This window comes from Aristolochia californica, unplaced genomic scaffold, assembly GCF_029961685.1.
Source record: "Aristolochia californica isolate CCGP_79_NKW_82.1479 unplaced genomic scaffold, dmAriCali1.0.hap1 SCAF_5, whole genome shotgun sequence".
NCBI lineage: Eukaryota > Viridiplantae > Streptophyta > Magnoliopsida > Piperales > Aristolochiaceae > Aristolochia > Aristolochia californica.
The window spans coordinates 43,506,715-43,514,902 of NW_027182214.1; positions in this window are offsets into that span (position 1 = coordinate 43,506,715).

An 8,188-nucleotide genomic window follows, 5' to 3' on the forward strand; every position below is an offset into this window, starting at 1 on the left:
TTACAATAATATTACAACAAATGTTACTATTATTATTATTATTATGTTGTTTTTGTTAATGTTAAAAAAATATTTAAAAATAAAAAATTAATTTAGATTTTATTATTTAAAAAAATCATTTAATACTCGATTAACTCAAATTCAATTATACCCAATTATCTTTTCAAGGTTAAAAACTATATTAGACTTTATAAATATTAGCTCGTAAGCTGATAATATTTTATTTAAACATTTATTTTGTTCGCCATTTCGATATATTTTCTAGTAGAAAAATATATACTCAAAACTAGTTTTTTTCTCTTAAAAAAAGCATGTTTATGCTTAATTATCCTTATCGTATATGTCCTTAATCTCTTAATTAAAAAATAATAATAGAGGGGTCACTTATGGAATTGTAATCAACACCAAAAACTCGACTTCGTGCTTACTCGGAAGCTATAAAGACACGATACTGACTTCTCACCAAACTGATAAAACTTTCGATTGGTTCAATGAATCTGACATATTTATCTTACGTGAATAGATCTCATTCATGTGTGAAGTACTACAGAATACCATTTCTTATCTAAATGTTGTTCTCAAACGCCTTTCACCGGTTCATTAAATGAGACTCATTCAGTCTAATACAATTTGACTCTTACTCCCAACTGTATGCCTTATAACCATGAGTTCATGCAGCAGCTTTATTAAAGGAGAATGAATAGGAAGTACGTGAACGTAGCTTTGACAGTTGCAGCCCCATACGTGACAGATTTTATTAACTCCATGTAACCAAACAGTTGCATTTGTTTGAAATCACCCACTCGAGATTTTTATTTGGTATCTCTCTTTGTTGGTTCATAAGAAAGAGCCAAAGGACAACATCCTTTGATTTTTTGGAATCGAACGAGGCCCAGCAGAGAGACATCCTCGTCTTCGAAAGCCTCTGTAATATCAGAAATGGGGAGAGACTGAGACAGCTCTCTTTGACGTGTACCAGAACTATTTAAATCATGAGTGACTACTTACCCAGAAAAACGGAAGGGTTGTAATTATCATAGACGTAACCCATGTTCGATTGTGGAGAAGATAACACATTAAGAATAGGCTTGCTCTTTTCTGGGTAAGAAACCTTGTTCGGAGTCATTATCAACGTCTGGGTCTGTTTTTCCATTGCTGAAAACTGTATGCACCACCTTGAGAGAGATAATGGATCGTTAAGTTGCAACGACAAGTTAGTTCAACGGTTCAGGAAGATTTTCGTCATTAAGGGTATGTTTGGAAACCCTAGAAAAAAAAAAGAAAACGAGAATTTGATCATTAGTTAGTGAAAATGAAATAGAGATAAAATGGATCGTTAAATTGCGGCGAAAAGCTAGTTCAACGGTTCAGGAAGATTTTGGTCATTAAGGGTATGTTTGGAAACACTAGAAAATAAAAGAAAACGAGAATTTGTTCATTATTAGTCCTAAAAATAGTTAGTGAAAATGAGATAGAGATAAAATGGATCGTTAAATTGCAACGAAAAGCTAGTTCAACGGTTCAAGAAGATTTTCGTCAATAAGGGTATGTTTGGAAACCCTATAAAAGAAAAGAAAACGAGAATTTGATCATTATTAGTCCCAAAAATAGTTAATGAAAATGAAATAGAGATAAAATGGATCGTTAAATTGCAGCGAAAAGCTAGTTCAACGGTTCAGGAAGATTTTGGTCATTAAGGGTATGTTTGGAAACCCTAGAAAAGAAAAGAAAACAAGAATTTGATCATTATTAGTCCAAAAAATAGTTAGTGAAAATGAAATAATTATCAAATTCTCCTTTTTATTAACTATTTTTAGGAATAATAATAATCATTTTTTTTTTTTCGTTTTCATGGAATTCCAAATAGACCCTCAATGTGATTCACATAGCTGGTTGTTAACTTGTTATGGTCATGTTGAGGCACAATGAGAGGCATAGAGTAATCTTATTTCATCATAGACTTCCATTCTCGACTTTCGATCGTGAAGATTAATTTCTCATATTCCATCAAAAGATCGACTTAGGTAACATGTTTCTTCTTGTTTACTCTTTCTTTTCTTTTCTTGTTCATAAGCAAAAACTAAAATAAAATTTTCAAATAATTTTTTTAAACAAAAAAAATCTTTAATTGATAATGAAAGGTGTTAAATAGGTAAGAATATAAATTTTTAATTAATTAATATACAAATTTTATATTTTTTATTTAAAAAAAGAAGGTAATAAATATGTACCAATAAATAGGATTTGTAAAACTATTTTTTTAATTATATAAAATTAAATAATATCTTAAATCAATAATATAAGGTATTAATTAAATTTATTTATTTTAAAATAATTACTAAATTTTTTTAAAACCAGAAGTTAATATATATATATATATATATATATATTTAAATTATAAAAGAACTTAAACCAATAATGAAAGAAAAATGGAAAAAAAAGGTATGTTGACATGGCTTATTGATGATGTGACATAATGATATGTCATACTCATGTTTGATGATGTGGCAATTTGATGACATATCAGGTGCCATTGTCGTACTTGGTTCTATTGCTGATGTGAAGTACTAACGTATCACAACATAAGTGGTCAAAGCTTACATGTTGTCTCTGACTATACACATATATAGTTGACCGATCAAAGTTGGATATTTTTTATATCATGTTTGGAAGTTGATTATTTATTTGTTAATATTTATTTAAAAAATAGGTAATTTTGTAAAATTCCCCAAAATAATTAATATTCTTTTTATTTTATTTAACGAATTAATCCCCAAGCAAGTGTCCATGTAATTGAACTCTGGACTTTGGGAATCTCTCAAGAATTGATGGAACCTAAGCTTGATAATTCATACGGAACATACATAAATGGATGTCGCTAATTCCTACTCTTCAAAGCTCGATTACTCTCGCTACTTCAATCTAAAAGCTCTCGACAAAGATAAAGAAAACAGTTCATGCCGACATTCGTGACCTTTCAGAGTGACCAATGGTCTCTCCCGTTCTGTGAAGAAGCGCCATTGCAGCCTGGGGAAAGCTTTGAATGGGAATTCTCAAGATAAAGCCAGCGCCATCCTCGTCCTCATCTTGGACAAATTCTACCCTCGTGCCTCATTTCAAGCGTCCCCACGGCTTGACTACTTCGAAGATGGATGTCATACGTCGAGCTCCAGAACCCTCGTGTTAGAAGTGGATAACGGTCACGCATGATTCGGAAAAGAAATTACGGAAACGGAAACTCGATCTTCTGGTTTTCCTTTCCCATGCATGGTCCAATTCCACCGTCTTGCACCTGCGCTTCCGTAATTGAATGTTAACTCACAAAGAACCTCATATCGCATTGTTCTCACTGTAAGGAAGAGAAGAAAATGCTTACATAGTTGCACCTAGCGATGTCATCTTATGTCCGATTCTCCGTCTGCTTGACATCACGAGTAAAGGAAACAGTTTTTAAAATTTTGAGTTTCGGAATGGTGCTGTTTCTTGATCGAGGATAATGTAAGATCGCACGTCATTCTCGAGCCTATTGTCAGCTCAGATGACTGAAACGATCCTGGAAGAGGGTCCAGTCTGATCTCTTCCATGCCTTTCGATCCCTGTTTCAGTCCCAATCGAGAATCACACTCTATTGGAATTTAGCAAAAGCGTGATTTGTTTGTATTCTTCCATGCAGCCAAACAAGACTGGCTCGTTTCCTAGAGCCCGGTCTCTTCTCCTGCACACGTCCGATGGAATTATCGTCTTCCTGTTTGAAAGCTTTTGGGTTACTTTTATAAAAGAGAAATTAACGAAACCCAAAGAAAAAGCAAAAGGTCCAATCCCTATCCTCTCCATGAATCAAGATGCATTGCTTTAGTGAGCATGTATACTTCTTGCATTTTCGTTAAACAATCAATGAAGTACACCGTAAGATACCTGAGAAATGAACAGTGGCCAGTGTTCGACTTGCAGATCCTTTGGCAAGTAGAAAAACCAGGGTGAAGAACAATAGAACAGTTCTTCGTAGATACAAGATCAAAAAGATTTATTCATGCTATAAGATTACAAAGATTTGCACTTATTAAATAAAAATATTTGTTTCATATTGGATTTACAGAGGAGAACTTTGATGCTAAGCGAGTAGGAAACCCATTAAAGGAAGCTTCAACCTGGACAAGAAAACATTATTTCTGTTAGCTCAAACTTCCATCCAGAAAAGCAAGCCCTCGGTATTTGACAAAGGCTTGGACAATTAAAGAGACCTGCAAATGCAAGCATTTGAATGCATGGAAGTGAGCACCTGATGATGAAATTATTGTATAATGTGCCGTCTCCTCGTGGCAATTAGAATTACAGTAGCTTAAGAAACAAGCAATAGCTTACCGCTGCTAAAGATTACGAGAAAGAATCATATTCTTTGGCTGAGTGAGAAAAAGCAGTCCACTCCTCGATTAAAATACAGATTGAAAGAGAAATTAAAAGGCAGCTAGAACAATCATCTAAAGTTTATACAATCAGAATCCTGTGATTTCTAGGCCCCAGCCTAAAAGCATGAAGACTAAGTAGATTAATTGCCTGAGTTGCCTGTAACGACTCAGGAATTGAGAAAAGAACGAATGACCTTGATTTCCAAGTTTGATTAAAATATTTAAAGAATCGGCGGCTACGTGTGAGCGGGAGAAAAAGTGTACTGTTTTTTCTCTGTTCATGGTTGTGCGGTCTCGGAGTTTCTGATCTCTGACCGCAAACTGTTAAGAGAACTGAGGAAGAGGAGAAGAACTGTCGCGGAGAACAAGATTTGGCTTTTGTTGACCGCGAAATACGTGGTGTAATTGGTGATTGAAGTAAATCCATCTGTGTTAGGAGTGACGTTCAAACGTGTTCAATCTTAATTTAATTGTTTGCATGTGATTTCCTCCTCCTTTCTTGGAAATACTCAATCAAATGCAAATACTGAACTGCTTACTGCTACAGAGATACTTGTTTTCTAATTGATATAACTGAAACCATGACCAGCCAGTTGAATCAGGTTGAATAGGATTCAGTCCCTCCGCCCACCATAGTGGAGGCGCCAGAAAATTTTGGAAGACGGCAGACAGTTCAGGGGCGATTGCGTTCCCTAATCCACTAGATTTTAGTGGCTAATTCAATAAATCAGCTGATCCTACAAATTCTCTTCCTCCTTCCTCAAAAGTCGACTTCTCAGATTCTATTCTGGGTGATATTACTATTACCAAATTAACTGTTGATTGTCAATTGTTAAACCAGTTAAACTGGATCCGGCCGCCACCTTTCCGATCACGATCAGACTGATTTTGGTAACATTGGTTCGAAGAGAGAAAGAAGAAGAGAGGGTCTATATTTTGAGGAGAAAAACTCCAGAACTGATATTGTATTCCATCTTCATTAACGGAAGAAGAGAATTGCCAGAAGAAACCAAGGCAGTAGTCAATTGGCCCCTAACAGTACTGTCTGCCTCGAGCTAGAAAAGACCAAGCTGCTAGTTGCCATTACAGACCTGGAAATGCATAAAGGATCAAATTTACTTTTGAGTTTTCACGTGGGTAGCTGACAACTTTTATCTTAATCGGACAAGGAGATGGTCTTGCCGTCCTGGACTTCGCCGCTCTCCACATTTTAACTTACAAGAAAGAAGAACCCAAAGCTTTTCGTGATTACGTTTTTATTGACCAGCAAGAACATCAAATTCGAACAGAATTGTTCACCCAGAAAAGCGATTCGAACAAAATCCTGTTGAGTAAATTACAAAGCGATTTGTTTAAAAAAAAAGAATTATAGAGCTTCTGAAACAAGAGACCACTGAATAAGTCCTTTTTGAGTGCCAGCCACTCGTGCGAATGGGCTCTGATTAGATAAACCACCACAGCTTATCAACATTTTTTTTGTTTCTGTAAATTTGTACTGACTTTATTTATCCGAAGTCGTTGCCAATCAGACAAAATCCACTAATAGAACTATTCCGACGGACTTCATGGATTCAAAAGAACCAGGGACCCCCTGACAGATGAAGAATCAAAAAGATGAGAAAACCTTTCCAGGTCAGTTTCCTTAATGGGACGATTGCACTGATCCACTAGAGACTTTCCCGAGTCTTTCCACCCAATTCATTGGTAGGTAACAACTCGAAAAGATTCTCTCTCACCTGCCGCCAGCCAGCAACTGGAAGTGGAGTTTTGGCCTGTGGAGAAGAAAAAAAGGCGGCCGTCCGTGCTTGTACCAGGCAATGTGAGTCTGTCAGTGGCAACTCAAGCGATTCCATCGCTTTCAACGTCAACGATTATCCATGCAACCACGTTAAGAACAGAAACCACTCAGAGAAAGATCCCTTTCCAGAGCCGCGTTCACATTGATCTCTTTTTCCATAAGAAAATTCCATCCCAAACCGTGTTTATATCAGGGCTTCGCCGATCTGGGTTCTCTCCAAAATTCTCAACGCTTGCAATGATTAGTGTTCCGGGATTCATCGTCTGTGCACGTCGAGTCTGAGTCTTCCGGTTTCTGGTTTCTGCTCGATCGGCATTCTGCGACACCAAAGTCACCTCTTAGACAAATGATTGGAAGACAAGTTCGTGGGTCTTTCACATCAATGTTTAACATCGACAGACGTTGTGAAATTGGCTTTTACAAACAGTGAGGATCTGGGGACATAAGAACAACGAGAAAAGTTAACTATTTAAGGAAGAAGATAAACAAAGCTTTGATCTATATATATTTTTCAGTTAAATCAAAGTCAGACAGCAATCGAATAGTGAACTACTGGTTTAAATTGGATAAATCAATGCCAAAGTTTTTTTTTTTTTAAAATGGGGTCAGCAGTTGATCATTTTCAAGCTTGTTTTATGAGATTTATTTATCTTCTGTTTTAAGTCTCAGTCAGTCTCTGTAACCAATTTCTGCTTGATTCTTCGGCCAGTACTCATCCAACATTGACGACAAGTTGAACACTGTTGAAGATGAACTAACAAAAAAAAATTCTGCCAGTCGTTACAGTTTTTATTTAGCACAAACCAGCATAATTATAATTATGCAATTCCTACAAAAATAAAATAGTGCGCTTATTCAAGTTCTTCATTTCTTCCAATGGAGTAGGATTTGAACCAAACCATGAAAATTTTCGTATCTGCTTGTTCTGTTAATTTTGATTTTCATCACGAATGATTATAGTAAATGCCTTTAGGCCCTAAAGAGAAAATACCCCTCTATTTTTCATCTTACAAGAGAAATAAGGAATTACAAATTTGAATTCTCTTATAAAATTGTCCAATAATAGCCATTAAAGTGAACTCCAACTGAAGCAAACCCTTGATTCCACTCATGTACAGAGGCAGAGGCCGGCGGCAGTTGTATAAGGAAGTTGACCCATTTCTAGCAACTGCCTGTAGTGGCCATTGATAAGGACTCAAGAACGTGGAATGATGATGCAACGCTGCATCACTGATGAACGTTAATCAGTTGCTTCACCAGAGCTTTAGATTCTAATCACATGCGTTAAGAGACCAATTAGTTAAGAACTTAAACGCTGTTTAGGATCTAAGAGGAGACCCAGAAGTGGGAAACTGTGGGGATTCTCTTTTTGTCTTGTTCAACTTCTTCCAGTCGCCTCTGACCTCTGCATTCGAACGTTTGGAAAGTTTAAACCCATTAATAATGGAAGCAAAACTGATAAAAAAAACAGATAGTGTATCGCTGTCCACTGGAATTTAATATAAGACTACTCGCCTGAGTCTTTCTCCCTACGATTATTTTTTTGTTCTATATAGAGGCATGAGAGACTCGAGAGGGAAGGTAGGTGTGGTTCAGAGTAAAAAAATTACGGATTGTGGAAAAGAGGTTTTCATGGGATTGGTACAAATGACCAGGAGTTTACTTGGTCTTCTTTCTTCTTTGCTTTTGGTCTTGGTATTCTTAACCAGATATGGATTTTCCAGTGGTCGGGAATGGTCATCTGACCAGTTCGTGAGCTCCATTTTTGCAGTGTTTGCTATTTGAGCTCGAGACCTGACTTGGGCCCCAAAGAAATTCCTGTCGAGTTGTGTGAGTTCGGGCGATTTCCGACTCACCAAACTCACATCTGGTAAAATACCTTTTCAACAAACATGTATAGTGCAATAGTAGCAAGCTATAACATTAAGAAAAGTACGCCAAAAAGCGAAGATTCCCCAGTGACGCTGCGTTCACACCATCCATG